The following is a 21,661-nucleotide window of genomic DNA, read 5'->3' on the forward strand; positions in this document are numbered from 1 at the left end:
GAAGAACTTTCTTTCATGTATTAAATATCTATTTGCAAAGACTGGGATCAGAATAGATACAGGTAGTGAAGAAAGCAGAATTTTAGGGAAAAGGGCGTGTGTTATTGAGTTGGAAAGTTTTGCATTTTTTACTACTTTTGTGTAGCTGCTAGGGCACAGCATTTTCGGGTGATAGGCACAGATGCAGAGTGACGCAGAGACGCAGTGTGACACAGCATCATATACGTTAGAATTAAGAAATAACATTTTTCTCCCTTTGCAAGCGCACAGGTAGAGATTGGAGACTGTAGCAGAGCAGACAGTACATTAACCGAGAAGTCACGACATTGTTGTTGTTGTTGGTTCAACCAACTGGTAAGTGGTCGTACAGTTTCGTAAAGAGAGTTGTGGTGTGTTCAAAGAATGTCCATGTTAACGGGAGCACAAGCCGAAAGGATACCTGAGAGGCAGCAAGTACACAAGATGGGGGAGAATCAACCAGATGGACAACAAGTAAACGAGCTTACTGAGAATAAGACAGAAGGTGAACCTGAGAATAGGACAGAATCCGAGAATAGGACGGTCGAGCAGCTGCAGAATCAGCAGGCTCAGTTAGACTGGAATAAAATTGAGACAGAAAAGACATATGGGAATCGAAGAGGTGAGAACATCGAATTTCCAGAATATGAAATTCCAGGTAGGACACATTCTGAGCCAAAAATAGACAGCCCACGCAGGAAATGGCAAAGATTAGAAGCGAAACGAGCAGAGGAAACGCGTTTGTTTGCCGCATATTCAGGGACAGAATACGCGTCAATACAGTCAATGAACCGGCAGTTAGCTAACGTTCAAAGAGAAGTAGACAGTGAGGAAGAGGTGGAACGTTTAGAATACGTCACACCTATCGTACACATTCTAAATATGCCCCAACAGCAGACACAGAACTTTGCGATGTTACGAGCGCCACGGAAAGGTTCCGTAACAAACGGAACTGTACCTGCAAACACAAGACATACCCAACAGAGAGGGCATAATGCCGGGTTGTTTGCGCCAAGTAATGGTTCAATGACAAACGTAACTAGTCCTCAACACAGACATCACGGCTTATTGCAGTTATCATACTTAGAAACGCCACAGCATAGCCAAGTAAACGACGTAACTGGCCGAGTGGAAAACAATATTTCGAGAATACATAGTTCAGCAGAAGGTAGTGTTACAGGACAGGACGCGATCAAGGAGATGTTACAAATAATGAACGCTAGTATGACGAAACAGAATCAGGATATTAATACACACCCATGACAAAACAGTATCATGAATTGAAACAGGATAATCAGGCTATTATGACACAGATCCAACAGGATAATGAGAACTTGAGACAAGGGATTAAGACACAGATCCAACACGTTAAAATTCCGATGGAAGAAGGGATCGCTAGAATTGATAGTCAGATCACTCAAACAAAGACGCGAAAGAATCTAGAGAACGAGTTCAGTTACTAACACAAGGTCAGCAGCAATAACGCACTGACGTGGACATGGTCCAATTGGACATCGTAAACGTTGACAAAAAGATGGAACGTTTTACGAAAAAAGCCACTCGAACAGCATTACAAATTTCCGAAGAACAAGCAATTCAAAGCAAGGTCGTAAAGGTTGCACTGAAAAAATATGATCAGCGGATCAATAAAATAGAACTTAAAAACAAAGATCAATTTGAAAAGCTTCGAACAGAGTTGATACAAACTATCTAAGAAAAGATCGAGACCGATTACACCTGTAGCGAAACAACTGACGCGTCAAGCTCTAATTCAGTACACGAACACGCGCCGTCTAAGAAAGTTCAAGTAGAACCAAGGCTAGACGTAACACTCACGCAGAATTCGAAACAGGAAACCCCGATTAAAGTAATACATGACATGCCACAGGACCAGGCACAGTACCTACAAAAAAGGAACTCATACATTCAGCCGATACCAATCGAAAGACAGGCAACTGTACCAGTTAATCCAACGACACAACATAATAGTAGCACAGGTACTATACCACGAACGACGAGAGTAGAAACACACGAACAACACCTTTGTTCACCAATGATACGATATGACGTGGATATGAGTCAGGAAATTGAGAATAGGCAGACAGGCAGTAGATTACCAGAGAATAAACACGACGACACAAGCAGTGGCAGATTATTTGAGTCCATGAATCGGCCACAAACCGGGTTTATGAGTAGATATGATACAGACCACTTCCTAACAGTTAGAAAATTTCAACATTTCAAGGAAGAAGGCGGTAGCTTGCATGCACGCACATTCATCGACCAGTTTCAAGCAGGCTTACCAAACCACTGGAGCGTAGCTCACAAACTTTATTAGTGCGCACATGTCAGGGACAGTAGCAGAGGTGAAACAAAAGATCGCGGCTACCTGTACGTCTTACCTACAGTTCACAACACCATTTCTCGAGAGATATTGATTCAAGGAGGCGCAAAACAAAATTAAATACGAGTTACTTCAGATGACACCATATGAAAACTCAGGAGAGAAAAGCTTGGAAAAATCTTTGATATAATAGACAAAAAGAATCCATGCCTAGACAAACTATACAGTAACGGAGAGCTGTTACGTCTATGTAGAATGAAGCTACCAGTAAAGTATCAACAGGCGACAGTAGGAAAAAATGGAAATACCGAAGAATTCAAAGAGATTTTAAGGGAACTTGAATTTATGTTTAAAGAAGACAAGGTGAAAGAAGAAAGGAAGGAAAGGGAAGAGTAAAAGTAGAGGACTAGGAACGAATATTCCAACAATAATAACCGTAATCCTAACACCAATAATTTCAGGTAATTTAACAGAGAAGGACAGTGGCACAATGGAGACTATTGGCATAGAAACGATAACCGGAATAATTGGTACCGAAATAGGAACTGTAATGGACAGTGGAAGATATTGGTTCAGGAATCGAAATGCCGACGGTCAAGGGCACTTTGAAAGAAGTCACGATGTTAGCAATTGGCGAGACCAGGGAGCGAATAATTACCGAGGAAATTATGGTCCACAGAGACAAGAATAACACAGCAAAGAGAAACCAGACGTATAAATTAGGTCAGCAAATACTGCAAAACGTACAGATTGAGTTGAAAAATGCGGAAGAGGTTAGGCAAGCTAACGTCCACCCTATTTTATCCTAACCACTAAATAAAGGTTAAATTAATAGATCAACAAAATAACACATTAATTAAAAGAAAAAGAGATACAATAAACACTAACAATCTCTTGTGGTATAAAGTACACTACAATGTGCACACAAACAATAAATGGTACACAAAAATTTAAAGAATGAAGAAGTTGACACAATTAGAATAAAGAAAAGAAATCACATATATACAATAATATTTGCCACTATCAGAAAATCTTTGCCTTATATAAAATCAGAGTTTTTTTTGTAAATAACAAATATATGTAAAACAAAAATTGTAAATATTTCTACGTGTCACAGATGGACATTGCCACCAACACCAATCATCAACTCCCTTAACACCAGATGCTTCGAGATAGCGACGGAAAGGGTACAGACGTGCTGAGAAAGCACTTAGGGCGATAAAAACAACATGAAGACCAACACCACACTGGAAATGCAGGTTGCAACCAGGTTGGACTTCAGTAGGACAACGCTCAGCACGGACACTGCTACACAACAGAAGAGTGTGGGGAGAATCATAATATGATGAGATGACAATGAAGGTACAAAAATTACTAAGATCTACAAACTCATCAAGTAACAGTTGGAAAGGCAGTCAGATCCTACAAATCCTATATCACTCCTGCACTAAAATTCACATATTCCTAGCCCAAGAAGAACACAAGAATGAAAGAAAGAAGAGATGCAAGATAAAGAAGGGCAGAAGACAGCAAGGTACCTTTCTTTCCTATCTACAAAGCAAATTGCTACAAACGTCTTCCCATGAACTTTGAGGCATAACAACTACGACAACCACCTCTCCAAAAATAAACCTTGATTCGTCAAACTAATACAAGCGAACGGCAAACGGAATATTAAGTAGTACCAACCAACATTATCTAGAAATAGATTCAGCAAAATGAACAGAATTCTCCCTACCACATCATCAAACTACAATACCGAACCATGTGTGAAGTACCAAGACGTCACAGCACAATATTGGGTGGCGATCGTCGGTAGTCAACTACAATCATCGAACTGCCATACTGTCCCAGGTGTGACAGCAAAGCAGTGCCAAGACACCACTGCTTATGCAGTAAACCACAGTCATCATCATCGGTTAAAAGTACCACTCCATGATAACAAGGTCAACAAGTAAGACCCGGCATCGCATGCTAGAGTGCTTCTCTCATGATTTGTGACACCCATACGAATGAGTCGACGCCTACCAGTATTTCAGTGGGGATCATTGAGGGCAGAAACTGACGCAGCAAAAACGGAAAAACTCATAAAACACAAATGTAGAGTTATGAAAATGATATATTTGTAAAAGTATATTTTTCCTTTCTTGTAAAAGTAATTATTTTTATTATGCATGTAAAGTCCACAATTTATAGATACCTTAAACCTTTAGTAAAGAAACTTAGTTAGTAGAGTTATATAATCTCACAAAGTCATGGAAAGTCTATTTATTTCTTTTATATGTAAAATTAGAAAAGGATTTATGCAGGAATTTTCTTCTTTAAATAACATTCAAAAACACCTTTTTGGGGTTATATTATTAATACCAAGGATAGAATTAAGAGGAAACACTCCTTCAATCTTACAAAAAAACAAAAAAAAAACAGTGAAACATAAATAAAAAGGTAATGCCTAAATAAATAAAACAAAGTAGCACAACAGAGCTCTTGCAAACTTTTATGCGAAGCTTACCTAAAGAAAAGATATAACCACATTAAAACATGATACACTGCACACTAACTAGTTTAGAAAAATTAATATTGTAAAATCAATTTTTGGGAATGCAAAAAAAAAAAGGAAAACAGAGGCTCGTACTGGCACCGACAAAGAATAACAACCTTTGTAATGTCTATATTTGCTTAACAACAAAACATAAATTATAGAATTAAAAGATAGAAACTATAGCGATAAAGAAATAATTACAAAAAAATTGTTAAGAATGAGAAAAGTTTATTGGAAAATCTAAAAGAACAATTTTTGCCTGACTTTGTCAATGTTTTCCTCAGCATTGACAAAGTACAGACAAAAACTTTGTCAAAAGGAGGGAGGTATGTAAGACATAGTGGTCTCCTGATCTTCATTGCTTATATATTCCGCCCTCACAATCATATTCCGCACATCAAGACGCAACATTCGAGCACGAAGTAGATAGGCTCAAGTCAATGTTGTATGAATTCATGTAAACGATATGCAAATAACAAGTGCGCACCGGGGTTGAAATATTCGAAGCTGGCGTACACACATACATTCCAGACACGACGGTTACAGGAGATTTTAGTTCGAGAAAGGCAGACCACAAACCGGGAGGCCGGGCCCTTCAGAGGACAAGTCAACCTCGGCCACCCACGGAGCAGAAAGCGTATGCCTGAGTGAAAGGATGAACGACCCCGTGTTCGGATTGAAAGCTAATTCCCCTGCCTACACATTCTTTACACATAGCACGCAGTTTCAGAGATTTTCACAGGGAGACAGCAAACGACAAACACCGATACTACAGATTTCCAGATTGGTCGCCTTAAGCGAAACGTCATTCTCCCATTTTAGAAGAGCAATGCTGATTCCCAGACAATATTTCTGACGCCTTGAGCTGAAGGAGTAATGGAACAGACCGAAAGATATACCCCTTCACGTCTGGCATGGAGAGGCGCCATTCCGTTGTCGCTCTTGGAGCGAGGAACAAGTCTCTCCTCAGTATTTCACTAGGAGAGCACCTCTGTTGAGAGTGAATCGAAGTGCGACTCTGTATTGAGTCCTTGCGACTAAGTGTGGTTCACTGTGTTGGCTGACACACTTATTGTGCGGTGTGAACGGACAGAGTTATAGTTAAACGCCTGCGAGCGAATTTTTGAGTGGCATCACGGTGGAGTGGTTATCTGACTGGTGTACCACACCAGTATTACACTAGGGGCGAATAGGAATCCTTGAGTTCAAGAAGGCGTAGGGAGAGTTTGATTGGCGAAGGTCAATCGAGATGGAACGAGAGTTATCTTATTTTTCAGCAGCGAGCGGCGCAGACAGCAGTCATCACAGCTTATGGTATTGTGCGCTACAGCTATTGTGAGCCCCATATTTCCTCCACAACAGTACACTTCACTGGATTTCACACGTGACTGCCTCGACCGTACCTAGCAACATTCTAAAGGATAATTATTCAAGTTGAGTAGGCGTGCCTCTCAGCCATTCTGCCAAGTCAATAACAATCTTAAACTTTCTATAGAAATTTCATTAGCGAATCCTATCCTTGAGAAGTGAGTTCACATTCCGAAAAGAACCAGGATATAACTTGTTCAGTTCATAACTAAAAGTGTCATTGTGATTTCTCAGAATTTTTGGAAAATAAATAATAATTTTCGTAAGCTTCATGTTTTTTCTTACACTAACTAGCACTACTCCAGTACCCAAGTATCCCACTAGTTACTTAAGAAATTTTGTGTATTTTTGTGTCATTTCCTTACAGCGGACGACTCCAGAAGACATATATTGCTGAAATTTTCTCAGGAATTTCTCTTTAGAACGTTAGGAGCGTCTGTCTGACTTCTGTAGTAGTGTGGGGGTGGACATTGCATGTTGCAGGAGCCACAGGGTAAAGGGTACATTTCAGATTAATCCGTTGCGCTGAATAACAGAATAACAGATGAACCCCACGCTCACTAGTGTATTAACTGTGCCTGCGAGCGTTTCTAGGCGCTACAGTCTGGAACCGCGAGACCGCTGCGGTCGCTGGTTCGAATCCTGCCTGCAGGGATGTGTGTGATGTCACTACGTTTGTTTGGTATAAGTAGTTGTAAGTTCTGGGGGACTTTTGACCTCAGAAGTTAAGTCCCATAGTGCTGAGCCATAACCGTGCCTGCACCCTGTCTAAGGGACCGTCACTAGGTTGAGTGCCCTCCAAAAAGCGGATTGTGTCTTAAAGACCTATAAAAGCCTTACAAAAAACACAATGGCTGTTTCTGTCTCACCTACGACATCCGGCGTGACGTCAACCGGCTGAAGAACGGTAGCACGCAAACGGGTGGCTGAGGACACTACAGTCAATAGGCTGGCGCCTAATCGCCAGCTCGTAAATGAGGTGGTCCTTCCTCAACAGGCCGATCCCGGTGCACTGTCTCATCACCAGTTGAACTGGTCACCTGAAACAATTAAATAGCAAATAAAAATATTGTGTAATACTGACAGAGCTACAATTCAAACCAACGGTAACTGTAATGACAATATTACAATCATAACCACGCTGTGCTACCACTGAAACATGGTACATAGGGAAAGGCAGGATTCAGTGTGGACGGAGCCGTACTCAATTATCGTTGTTTGTTCAGTTTTCTTTTTTTTTTAAATCACGTACACTTTATTCTCAAACATTGCAAATAAGGTTGACGGTAAGGAACAATTACCAAATATGAGTGTTAAGACAATGTCTAATAAAAATTTCTTAAGCAAGTTGCACTCACAGCTGAAGGCTTTATTGACAAGAAGTTTAAATTATTTGTCAACTGGAGGCCCAATAGTAATAACTCAAAAACAATTTGACGGCTCAAGACCTAGATAGCTACTTCTTAAGAACGAGTTAACTTCCCCAATATATACTAAAATATTATGAATATGGAACATCGTCAAATTTTCACTATTAAGAGACAATATCGAATTAAAAATTCTTAACACAAATTGCATTCACAGCAAAAGGCCTCTTTGACAATCATCACAATATGACCAAATCAAGAGAGAAGTGGGCCTCAGACAGTGCTCCAAGGATCGACTTGGGAAAGTCGCTCAACTCCGTAAACGATGAGACAGGAAGTCAACAGTTGTATTCACGTAAGTAGATGGCAACTCAAACTAGTGACAGTTTAAACACAGGCCAACACTCTTGCAACATCTATCTAAAGTCTGATAACCAATACAACGATGGAATAACCCAGGCAAGGCGGAACCTGCGGACAGCATTGAGTCTTCAGACAACGGTGTTTAGAACATTCAGAAGCAGAAGGACCCACTACGGCCAAAGTAGTCCGAAAGAAACAAATATCCAAACCACAATCAAGTAGGCTGTCGAACTACATGGCTTACCGGACAGCAGTGGCAAGGCGAGGAACGGTACACTGCCGCGTAAATACGCTAATATTCAGGGCAGGTAACTGTGGCGTTAGCGGCCATTAGGCAGAAATATACCCCTGGTTGAACTGCATCAATAAACACAAGGAATTAAATGATTAATAATAAAAGGTGGAGAGTGCCTAATTAGTTTCGCCAACTCGAAACACTCCACTCGTTGTTCTTCATCTCAGCAATCCTGCGAGTATCAACGCTTCAACAAACGGTGTGATCTCAAAATAGTGGAGGTTTCACAAGTGGGTTAATATTCACTCAACTCAATCTATTTGGGTAGGGCGGAGAACGAGGTTGTCTGTCTCGCATCTACAGCCCCTCGATCCAGCACTGCCTGCGTGCCACCAACTGTCCCAGCATGTGCGAGGCTGCCGGACCTCACTGCTGCTCTGTCCCAACCGAACTACCCAACACACTCCAACCCCGAAAACACTTGGCGCCCGTCTAAAGACAGTACTAGTGTAGTTGATATCGATAACGCTGCCACTGCCTCTGGTGGACAGACAGTGCTAGCAAATGTAGTGGTGCAAGTAAACACGAGAAGAAAACGAGACGCCACTGTCCGTATTACACGATGCCAACCTACCAACGCAAGCCGCAACACGAATCACTTAGGTTGCCCAAAGGCTTTCATCACAACCTAGGAAGGAGATTACAGTAACAGAAACACTAAGTCAACTACTTTGCAAAAATCACTAAAGCCAAGTCGTAATCAGGCGATAGCCCCGCCGTGACATGATACCAAAAGAATGGCAATAAACCACTCAGTCTGAGGCTGGAAAAGCGATCCACAGAAGTGGGTGTGACCTGCTACACCTAGGCCTCATGCGGTGACGGGGAAGCCGCCAAAGCTGAAGGGAAACGCGTCTCTGCCCCGGATCAACAGAACAGAAACACATCAGCCACAACCAAGCAACGAACAGCAAACAATTGTAATAGAATTTAACATCACAACAACACTTAAGTGGGCAACTAAAGATTATTTAGAAGGAAACCAACCTTTAAAACTTCAGTATAGGAACGGTCCGCTCATAAACACTGCAAGTAAACCTTCCTAGTAATAACAAGAAACAATCTAAAAAGTTATTTTAAAAAATAATCTCATAATAATCGAGAAAGATTAAATAAGTCAAGCCGCATGGAGTAGCTGCGCGGTCTGAGGCGCCTTGTCCTGGTCGGTGCAACTCAAACCGTCAGAGGCCTACCATTGCAATAGTTAAATACAGAGTTATTTCCATCTGTTCAAGGAAGTTCAGTTTTTCCCCTTTTTTTCAAATGAAATATTTTCAGATTGTTTAGGGTCGGAGGATGATGACAGCTAGCTTTCAAATGTACAGCAGACATGGAAAGTTTTACTCAAATTCATCTATAGTACTATGTGTGAGAATGACATCATCATCATCATCATTACAATGAAAGACTCGGTATTCATTACAGCAAAACTACCTCGTCGAGATGTGTCCCTGCAATCCGACACTGAGCTGTAGGTATTGTGTCGCTCCTGCCTCTTTTTTTGTGTCATCCGTTGTCTACCACTAGGTATCCTCCCTTGTCTTTGCCTATCTCTTAGAATCTAGCAGAGAACTTTCTTGGCCACATGTCCTGCCTACACCACTTTGTTTCCATGGTGTCATAATTAAGGAAGCCCTCCAGTGAGGTCTTGAACATGACCCATCATTCTGTTTTCCAGCCTCTTCCATTATTTACCAACACCCATCGCCCCCCTTCACGTTGTTCAACCCTCTAGTTTTCATACTTAAATTCTGTACACCACTTCACTAACTGAAAACTTATAATGAGCGAGCGTACACTTTCAGTTCAGAAATATCGGAAGTTTCATTTTGATAAACGTATTTAGTTTACTAAAATCGATCAAGACCATATTTTGTCCGTTGTGCGAATAATTCACTGTCAATCCAATAATTACATGCAACTGCCCTCAGTACATGAAATTCAAATACTGGTGCTGGACTTCATTGTGAATTTAAACTGCATTCTTTGCGAAGTGTTGATCATACTATTACTTTGTTAGTACCATTATGATTGACTTGCAGCCCTCTTTCCAAAAGTATCATATATTTTCAAAACTATGTAAACAACGTTCAACACCCGACAGTGTGCCACCAATTTGTAACCGGAGATTTTCTTTTCAGAGTGTTAAATATATGGTCCACACAGTAAATATTTTTGCTTCTAGTTTCCTCCTAACTAAATTAGGTGCATTTAATGATACAACTGTCTTGCAAACCATGACTCTGTAATTAGTTTAAAACATTACACAACAGATAGCAGCTTGTTTGTTTGCGCAACAGGCAAATAATACTAAATCATCAATGAAAGTATCAGCACACATCGACTAGTTTCAAACTCAAACCAAATGAATTAATGAACATTATGGCAATAAAAGATCAAACGTGTCAGTCCAGCAACTGATTGTCGCATATCACCGTATGATGAATACTGTTTGACAGATGTTGCAGGAAATGTTATCTGTGTACATTAATGCGCAACTGTCATCTTTGTGCTGATGATTCCCTAACACGCTCACAACAGTCAGGTCTTTCATGAGTAATGACTGCAGCTTCAACCAAACAGGCAGCCAGGTCTTCTGGAGTGTCCAGGGTGTCTATCAATATACCATACACTAAACGCTCATCACCCTCAAGAAGAAGAAACCAATGCTAGACGGTGTGGGGAAACAGCATGCTGTAATGACACAGTTAAGTCAAAACAGTAACCCTCGTTTCAGACACAGACTTTCGAAGCACATAGGCGCAGCAAGAGTTTTACTTCTTTTATTTCCTAATTTCGTTTAAGAATCTAGTGGGAGTTATTTTGATGTGTGCACCAAAGTAATGGAAATGTAACAAGGAATGCCATCCGTTAGCGGCATAGGGAACTATTTGCATAAACGTTTTCATCTCCTTTCTAGGCAAAGCATTAATTGTAGATATCATTATTCTTGTGAACCAGTCTCTCGAAAGTTAAACAAAATAGAAGTAGTAGTACGTGCAGTACGAGAAACAAAAGTAAGTAAATGTATTTATTAGATTTGGAAGAGAACTCTGGTTAGACAGATACTTTATTTATTGCTACAGTATCGAGTAACCTGTGGCCAGCTGGCAATGTGGCGGTATGTGTTGCTTTAACTGCAGTGGCATGAAATGTAATATCTCGAAGAATAGTGTGGCTTCTCATAACTTCTTACTATATAATTCAGTGCTACAGTATATTATATCAGAAGCAGTACCTCTGTCAACCATCTACTTGCGGTTAATGTTTCCTTTCTCACTGAAAATTCGGATTTTAAAATTTTGCAGAGACACGCAAAATTCAAATTCTACAGCTGTATGTGGCTACAGCACTTTCGTTACAGCACTCTATTGGGTAGCCCGACGCAACCACAGCCACATCCTTTGCTTAAACAGGGTTATATTATAGTAAATCTCCACAACTTCGTTATAATTCTAACGTTAGACTCTGAGTATAAATATTTACTTTTCTTTCACCTCATTACAAGTCGGCAGTGATCTCCAAATCACTGACAGAATATTTAGTTCTTACTGGCTCATGGTTTGCTTTTTCAGTGTTTAAGCTGCGAGAAGAGGGAGTTTAGTTTGCGAAGTTTTTCTCTAGCAAGCGTTCCTACATGTCGGAGACAGAAATGTATCAAAACCGTACGACGCTGTTAGAAAGGAAAAAAATGCATTTGTTTACCGTATTTCATTATAAAGTTTCAGTGTGAAAGTTCGGACAGTAGTCCTGAATATTTATAGTAAACTGTTGCATGTGATGAGTTTAGCGAAACGCGTTTTGGGACAATAAGTAGTCAGTATTTTTACCTAAATTGAGTTACGATATTATCAAACAGAACCTCCTCTGAACCATTTCCTAATCAACAATCTCGATGAAAACAAATAAAAATGAATGACAACAATAACATAACTGTAGGCAGTGGTCATTAGGAGAAAATCAAATCCATAATCAAAGTCGATTTCAACCTGGAACATTAGTTAAAGGATATCTTCTAAAATATGGATGACAAGAAAATAGCAATTAAGAAAGGATAGCACTGCCGAACAGGGGGAATGGGATGGGGGAGAGCAGATCCGTCACAAACCTAGAGGGAAACGGTGCACTTAAGAATTATCTGGCATTTAAAAAAGTGTTTTTTTTACCTCCTTTTAATACTTTAAAATTTTACGTACGTAATCTTATGTATATATCGAAGAACCAGAGAGGGAAATAAAAGAAGGGTTGAGAAGTGCAATTTCTACTCAAGTTGAAGCAATATCACTGGTAATTGTCGTTGACGCCGTTGCTACGCTCTGTCAATGCGAGGAAGATTTACAGCACTTATTATATGGAACAGCACTGTGACATTAGTAATCAATTTCACATCAATTCTGATGACCACGTAGTTGAAGTGTTAAAGGAATTCGGCGACTGTGGAACCAGGATAACGATGTCGAACGAAGAGAAAAGGCACGAGAAGCTGAGTAGCACTCGAAAGGAGAATATTTCTCTGCAAAGGATTACTGTTTAGCAAATACTGACGCTAACTTCAGAGAGAAATTAGAAAAGATATAAATATGTGCGATTTTCATAGTTTCAGTAGAGTATGATAAAATAATAATTTCGGCTAAAGCAACATAATTTTTTGGACTTCATTTTTAAATAATCCGATGAAATACGCATGGCGACAGATCTGATGAACCATGACAGCGGTCACCAGTTGGATAATGCGTGGAAACACAACGTTTCCACGATTTGGTGCGAACGAATGCGACAGAGGACACCGTTGGCCACGGCTAGCGGCATCACCAAGGACAGATGAGTCCTGCTGTTCAACCGTGACGGCGTTGCCCGATATCTGTTTCTCATCCCGGTGTTTACGCATGTGAGGAATACTCACAGCGCGCTAATAATTTGCGTAATTGGGATATTCTCGTTAGTTTTCGAAGGCTCACCGATAGAAGAGTGACAGGTGCACAGTGACAGATACTGCACCGAAATATAGTAGAATGTACGAAGGACGTTCAATAAGTAATGCATCACATTTTCTCGGTTAATTTCGCTTGAAAAAATTTGGGGATTTTTTTTAATTTTTTTTTTTTTTTTTTTTTTTTTTTTTTTTTTTTTTTTTTGTGGTACTATGTGGAGTATTCCCGCTTCAGCTCCTAGAGTTTCATGGAGTTCGGACAGATGGCGGCACTCTATGTGAACTTCAAAGTGGCACCTGTAACAGATTTATGTCCCGCGTAGAAAGCTGTTACTGAGCTTCCTTTGCCAGTAAACCAGAACACCGCAAATTATTATAACCGCTTACAAAATGTCTACGGGGACCTGGCAGTGAACAAAAGCACTGTGATTCGTTGAGTGAGAGGTCTGTCATCATCTCAATCAGGTCGCGAAAATCTGTCCAATATCCCATGTGCGGCCAGCAGCACACAGATGTGACTGCTGCAACGCTGGAGCGTGCGGACACTATCGTTCTAGGTGATCGATGGATCATAATGAAACACTTCGCTCCATAATTTGACGTCTCAGTTGGTAGTGCTGACACACTTGTTCACCACTGGGAACCTGAGAGGTGAGTGCCACAACTTTTTCGTCTAACATCGTCACGGGCTATGAAACATGGTTGCATCACTTCGAAACGGGAACGAAATGGCAGTCCATGACATGGCGCCGCACCTACAGACGAAACGTTCAAAGCCACACCTTCGGCCAGAAAGTCATGGCGTCGGTCTTCAGGTACTCTGAAGGGATTATTCTTTTCGAAGTCGTCCCTCATGGTAAAACGATCAACTCTGAAGTGAATTTTGCTACCCTTAGGAAATTGAAGAAACGGCGTGATCTTCGCCAGAGAAGTGCAAACGAATTTCTCATTCTCCATGACAAATCAAGGCTTCTCACAAATCTGCGCACCCGAAAGGGGGGGGGGGGTCAGGGAGGGGGGGGGGGGGACCGCTGACCATGTAGTTTGGTCTCTTTAAACATCAAGCCAACCAACCAATCTCAAAAGTAACTAACGGCCACTATCGTTAAAGCTGGAAATTAATCAAATCTGATTCGTATCCTCATCGTGATGCTACCACCGCCGCTGGTTCGACAACTGAATAGACATCGTCCTTCTGATGTAGATCCGACTTTCGTATTTTTAAGTCTCTGTTCACTCTTCTCTATGTCGTCGACCACGTTTTAACGTTTATATGCACATCATGATGTGGATGTAGGCCACGACGCCGGTAGCGCCTAGTAAAATATTGATTCAGATATAGCTGTTTGCTAAGTGTCTGATATAAAGTCAACTACCACTGCTGCCGATACCACGATGACAGAGTGGTTTGTAGTTCTTCATCTCCATCTCTATTTACATGATTACTCTGCAATTCACACTTAAGTGCCTGGCAAAGGCTTCGCCGAGCTACCTTCAAGCTACTTCTTTATTGCCTGGACATTTTCGTCTATACGGGATGTCAAATACCTCCCGCGCCAATCACTATTAGCCACATCTATGCGGCTTTCATCAAACTTTTGACACCACTGAACTGTGGCAGGAGGCGACATTGCATGTAGCTCATATGCTGCTACAACCTCGTGGTTAATCTGAGTGCAGTTTTGATGTTTTACCCATAATAATCGTACTGTCTCACGTAATCCAACTGTTTTCCAGGTGCTATGCCACTTAGCTCCCACTCTGTAATGCATTTGTTATTCGTATCGCAGCAGAGCTGTGTCTGCAGGAAACCGAGAATTAGTACTCTCTTCTGTTAGTGAGCCATTCTTGTTGTGCAGACGTCTTAGCATCGACCGACATGTCTAACTTACTTTTTGAAATCACATACAAAGACTCAAGAAAACATGATCCTTCCTCTCACCGACGAGGCACGATCCTCAAACATTTGGTGCCCCGCACCCGTTCTGTAGAAATGCGAGTGGAAAATGAAAGAGCTTGTTCTTTTACAGTGAGAAAAGCAATACTCGTACGGTAACAGTAGACCTCTGGAGAGTTGCGGACGGAACGCCGCATGACTGCAGGCTGCTGTGCGACGTCGCGACCGGAGGCTACTAGTGGGTACTAGTGCCCGGGGGACGGCGGTAGGGGGTGGCGGCGGCGGCGGCCCAGGGCGGCTCCTGGAGGCGGAATTAGCGCCTGGCCGCATCCATCTTCATTAGCGCTGCGGCCGCCTCCGGCTGTTCCATCAGCTGCTGCACTTCCGCCCCCAGCCCCCTCACACTGCCGCGCCACGGTGCTGTCTGCTCACATGAGACGGCCCGCTGCAGGCACTGTCCTCGTGACGTCATATCTGCGGCTGCTCTCACTTGCCCGTCTATTGTGTGCCACGTGAAGTGTGTACGTTCATTGACTGAAAAATTTTGCTAACGTAAAAGTATCATTCTACAGGGTGAAAAGTATTTAAACCGACAAGCTGTGGGAGGTTGTGCAGCACATCAAAACAAATATTTTTCCCTAATGTCATTTTTTCCTATGAGAATTATTTAAACCGGTGGAGGCAGTATTACGTACTACGTAGCGCACCACAACGGACGAGCTGCACAATGCATTTATCAACAAGAATATCCTAATCGCCGTATCCCGCATCATACGACCTTTGCTGCTGTGTACCAACGTCTGCGTGAGACTGGGTCATTTAGCAGATTACCTGGACTGGGACGCCGTCGCACGGTAAGAACGCTTCAATTTGAAGATGCTGACTTGCAGCACTTCAATCAGCACTCGCGCAATTGCACGTAACATGCGGACGAATCAGACGAATGTAAGAACAGACCTTCGAGAGCAATTGTTACGTCCATTTCACTTACAACGTATTCACAACCTGGGACCAGTTGATTATCCACCCAGAGCACGGTTTTCGCAGTGGTACCTGGAACAGTGTGAAATTCATCCTACATATCCATCCTCGGTGTCGTTTACCGACGAAGCAACGTTAGGGCATGATGGAGTCTTCAACGTGCACAATTCGCATGTTTGGAGTGAGGATAACCCACAAATCACAGTTACCTGCGCTCATCAAGTGCGGTTCTTCATTAATGTGTGGGTCGGTGTTATTGGGGATTGCTTAATTGGGCCGTATCTGCTACCTAGGCCATTAAATGTCAGGCAATATTACAATTTTCTCGCCAGAGCATTCGCAGAATTGCTGTAAGACGTTCCGCTCCCTACAAGACAACGCATGTGGATCCAATATGACGGGGCGCCGGCACATTTCAGTCGTCGTGTGCGTCGATTCCTGGACCGACGATTCCCAGAAACGTCGATTGGCAGAGTGGTTCTGTACCATGGCCTGCTCGATCCTCAGATATGTCCCCTCTGGACTTTTTTGTGTGGGGTGAGATGAGCAACCTTGTTTACGCTACTCCTGTTGCATCAGAAGACGATCTGGTTGTCCGGATAGTAGCAGCAGCAGGAACAATTCAGGATACTCCTGGGGTTTTTGCCCGTGTCAGACAGAATATGATCCGATGGTGCAACCTTTGTTTACATGTCAATGGAGACATTTCTGAAAATCTACTGTAATAGAAATTGGGTTGTGTTAATGTGTTGTCTCTTGGTCATAAAAAAGTTGAAAAGTGATTTTTGGTTTAAGTAATATGCCGCCAGAGAAATCTTCCTCTATTGGTTTAAATACTCCTCGCAGGAAAAAATGACATTAGGGAAAAACATTTGTTTTGATGTCCCCTACAACCTCCCACAGTTTGTCGGTTTAAATACTTTTCATCCTGTATGTATTGGGGTGGCTTGTTTGGTCCACGCGACAACAAAGGACACATGAACATCAATTGTGTTCAGAAACCAAGAGTAATTCACCTTACGTCGATTAACAAGAGAAATAACAAAAAGAATTTTTTAAACTCAAAGGGTAACTGAAACGGAGATCATAGATGTAATTCCGAAAGCGGAAGAACTGGAATATAGGGAACGCAATGCTATCTAAAACTTGCTCAAAAAGCATAATGCAGTTGTAAGTGTCGAAGGAAGGAAAGGTAGTAACTATTTTGGGGTTGATGGGAAGTAATAAACAATTTTCAGAATTTTAATGTCTATGTCTCATACCTGTCGAGGGCTCGCATGTTGCGAGATGCTTTCGTTACTTGGTGAAAAATGCTACAGACCACGGTATGTATGCATATAAGGCTATGAGTGATCAAATGTGCCTGCACGTGTTCATATGTTCCGCAGTATGTCACTTCCATGAAAATCTGATCAAATCACAAGCTTCTCTAATCAAAGAACGACTGAAATAACTAATTGTGTGTCCTTACACATCAACACATTGTTTTGAATTATTATAATGCACCTCAGTAATTCTACATGTTTGTTCATAATTTTTATGTAGCGTGAGGCATACACCCAAGACAACTTGGTAGAATGTAGAACTCATTAATGTGCAGTACGTGAACGCCATCTGCAAATATTATGTTAGAAACTTGTTAACAATATTCCATGTTTTTCATTCTCAGCAGAATAAATGTATTTTGATACTGATTTGTTATGTTTTTTCCATGTGTACAATCCTGACAAAATCATTGTGAAACTAAAAATTCAACCCTGAAAATCGTATGTACACATAAAAAGTTGGATCTAGTTAGATTCGTGGAACACATGTGTCCCAACTAATTTATTTTCAAAATCGGTTATCGTACAAACTTTTCGGTGGTCAAAGTGTACAATTTTTCACAAAGGAAGACAGTTTTTGACCTTGTATTTTTCCAATACGCGCAAAATAAACTTTGACGGTGGAACGGTTAATTAGGTAGTGGTATACGGTTGTATTCTATCCAAGAATTTATACAGTATGTAAACTGAAAAAGCAATGGAAGAAAAAAAGGAGAAGTCGATAAATGGAACTGAAATTCAGGGAGAAGTAGTTTTTACGTTAATGTTTGTACATGACATTGTAAGTCTGTCAGAGGTGGTACAGGATTTGGAAGAGCAGCTTGAACAGAGTGCACAGTCTCTCGCAGTGTGGGCTGTAAGGTGAATATCGACAAAAGTAAAATTAGCGTAATGGAATATAGTTAACCAGATCAGACAATTATAAAGTACCTTAAGATTTGAGACACTAAGCATCGTAGGTGACATTTGTTATTTGCGCAGCAAAACAGCTAATGACTAAAGTAGGGAGAATATAAAATGGAGTCTGGTGATAGCAAGAAAACTGTTCCGAATAAGAGATGTTTTTAACATCTAATATAAATTTCAGTGTTAGGACGATATTTCTCAAAGTACTTGCCTCGAATGGCGGTTCGTAGGAGTGGAATGTCGACGATAAGCAGCGCAGATTATAAGAGAAGAGAATCTTAAAAATATGGTACTTCATAACAATACTAAAGGGTAGACGAGTCGATCAGATAGCTGATGAAGACATACCGAATCAAATCAGGGAGAAAAACTTTTGATAGAAGTAGGGTAAAAGAAGAAATTTTTAAGACAAATCCTGAGGCATCACGGACGACCAAGGCTTGATTACAGCAAGCATGTTCTGGATGATGTTTGTTGCAGGAGTTATTCAGAGAGGAATAGGCTTGCAGAGAACTAACGTGGAGTGCTGCATTAGATCACTCTTCAGACTGAAGACCACCACAACAAAAACAGAATTGAATAATGAAACACAAAACTTTATAGTGAGAGCTATGGAGTGGGTAAGTTTTAAGGCGGTATGGAATGTCACATCACACCCAGAGATACTGAAGTCCGTATCTTGCAACGTTATGTAAATGTAGGCGAGCTAATCAGCCGTCTGGAAGTGGCACAATGTAAGGCGAATTTGCTTTCTGGGCTGGGTGTGAGTCGACGGGACGAGGACATCATGCGGCCGCTCCAGGCGAACCATGTGCAAGAACGTCAGCAAAGGAATGAACCTGGGGAAATTCCCGGAATGGGGAAATTTAACGATAGTTGATTGCTTAAGAGGGCTTGCTTTCTTCCCCGCTTTGAGACAAACTGAAAGACGGCTTCTTACAGCACCAAAAAGAAAAAAAAGAAATGGAAAATGGTTCAAATGGCTCTGAGCACTACGGGACTTAACATCTATGGTCATCAGTCCCCTAGAACTTAGAACTACTTAAACCTAACTAACCTAAGGACAGCACACAAGACCCAGTCATCACGAGGCAGAGAAAATCCCTGACCCCGTCGGGAATCGAACCCGGGAACCCGGGCGGGGGAAGCGAGAACGCTACCGCACGACCACGAGCTGCGTACTCTTACAGCACTCTGAGATATTGTAGTTCACATCAAGTACTAAAGCAAATCTGAATACATTTGCGATCGCAGAAAAATAAGGGGCATCCAATGGCACAACACTATTTCATGATCTTTAAAAATACAAAACGTAATATTTTACAGTGAATACACATTTACACAATGAACCTTTGAATTAACTACTTTTAATCGTTTCATGCGATTTCAACAAACGATATCTCAGACGACAGTGTTGCGCTATAGCCATCTTACTTGGGGCTTAACATCTGTACCTATTTTATTTACCGATTTACGACGTGTTTTATACATTTTCATTATGGAAGTGTTTGACAGGACAACGCGTTCTCCACATTTACGCAGCAAATGAACACAACATCAGTTCTTCGTGTTGTCTTACTTGGTTAGTTATTTAATTAACAGTTTACCTATTTTGCCAGTAACTTTATTTAAATGTTGACTGCAAGTGTTATTAAAGTCATGGTAATTTAACAGTGGTCAGTGGCTTGTATTAGATTACACCACTAGTGTAAAGAGTGCCAAAGGACGCTTCTGTCAAGAGTTATAGATAATTGTTTAAGCAATACTCAGCTATAATCTGTAGTCATTTCAGGTAAGAGCATTTGCGCAAGAATACTGTCCTATTTATTTATCAAACAACTATTGCACAATTTATTGTAAAAGGTCTCAATGTAACTAAATATCTGTAAAATTTATGTAAATATAGTATATTAGTGCGGGAGTGATCAAGATGAGTCAAATAATGTCTGTAGCATGTAAGAACGATGTACGTCTTGTGGAGATGACCTTCAGCGAATGAAAAAGCAGGTGGTAGCAAAACCCTCAGGGAGTCAGGTGAAGACAGACTTTTGAAGTGAAGAGCTCAAGGGAGCTATGCTGGACACTTTATGTCGAGTTCTTGAAGAAGGAAGTCCTGCCTCAGCTAACATACGTGATTCAGTCATGTAGGTGACTGATTCTGGGTGGTGAATGGCAGCTACCATTCCTTAACTTCTGAAGGCACTTCATATTTCCAAAGGTCTGAATGTGTTCCAGAATAGGACTCTAACATTTGCCGCTTGATTTACGGAACTGAGATCAGACAGAGTATGTGTTATTATTCGCTGTATCTTGCTTGTTAATTTGTGAATCATAATGTTGAACCCTCAACTATTTTGAGATGCAGAATCTTTGGTGTGCTGTGATCATGAAATTAATTTTCGCAAGTCTTGGACGACTATTAGTTTAGGGATTTTGCTACCATTCTCATTATGCTCTCAACGCAATTTTACTGTATTTGATAAGGATATTTTCTGTCTCTATTTTGGCCGGCCGGCGTGGCCGAGCGGTTCTAGGCGCTACAGGTTCGAATCCTGCCGCGGGCATGGATGTGTGTGATGTCCTTAGGTTAGTTAGGTTTAAGTAGTTCAAAGTTCTAGGGGACTGATGACCTCAGAAGTTAAGTCCCGTAGTGCTCAGAGCCATTTGAATCATTTGTCTCTATTTTAAATTAAAATCGTAGGATCACTTCTCGTTTACTTGAGATTCCTCTCTTGATTAAACATTATTTAACACTGTTCTCTGTGGTCTTCATTATTTACAGACATTAGAATAAAACACTTTCTACTAAAGTATTCGTTTACCTTTTGTTATATATTTCTGTGTATTTTACTAAATTGCAATTCTAGCCAATGCATAGACTATTTGACTGTAGGATCACAGCCATATGGTATTCTCTGATAAACAGAGCCGTGCATAGCCCTAGTACCTAAAATCCGAGGAGCTGGTTTGCTCTTTTGGCCTTCTGTTTGAAAGAGGAACTACTGTCTACAGTAACCGTTGGATACAGTCGCAATCTCTATGGTGAAAAGTTATAAGTAATAAACTAAAAACTCAGTTATCTAAGCATACGTAGTGGAATTACATTTGAAGTGTATTTTCCCCGTAAGTTTTCTGTAGTACCTTGAATGTCATCCGGGTTTTACTAAAGAGGTATCGTCCTTTGTGAGTCAGCCACGAACATCAGAGAGTGTGAACAAACAGAATGAAGAATAGGCTTGACTATAAACAGTGGCTTGAGTGACATGAAAGCAGACACTATTATAACTTTTGGTGACTTCCGCCATACCAGGCTTTCGTCTCCTGG

Source organism: Schistocerca piceifrons, chromosome 4 (genome assembly GCF_021461385.2).
Source record: "Schistocerca piceifrons isolate TAMUIC-IGC-003096 chromosome 4, iqSchPice1.1, whole genome shotgun sequence".
Taxonomy (NCBI): domain Eukaryota; kingdom Metazoa; phylum Arthropoda; class Insecta; order Orthoptera; family Acrididae; genus Schistocerca; species Schistocerca piceifrons.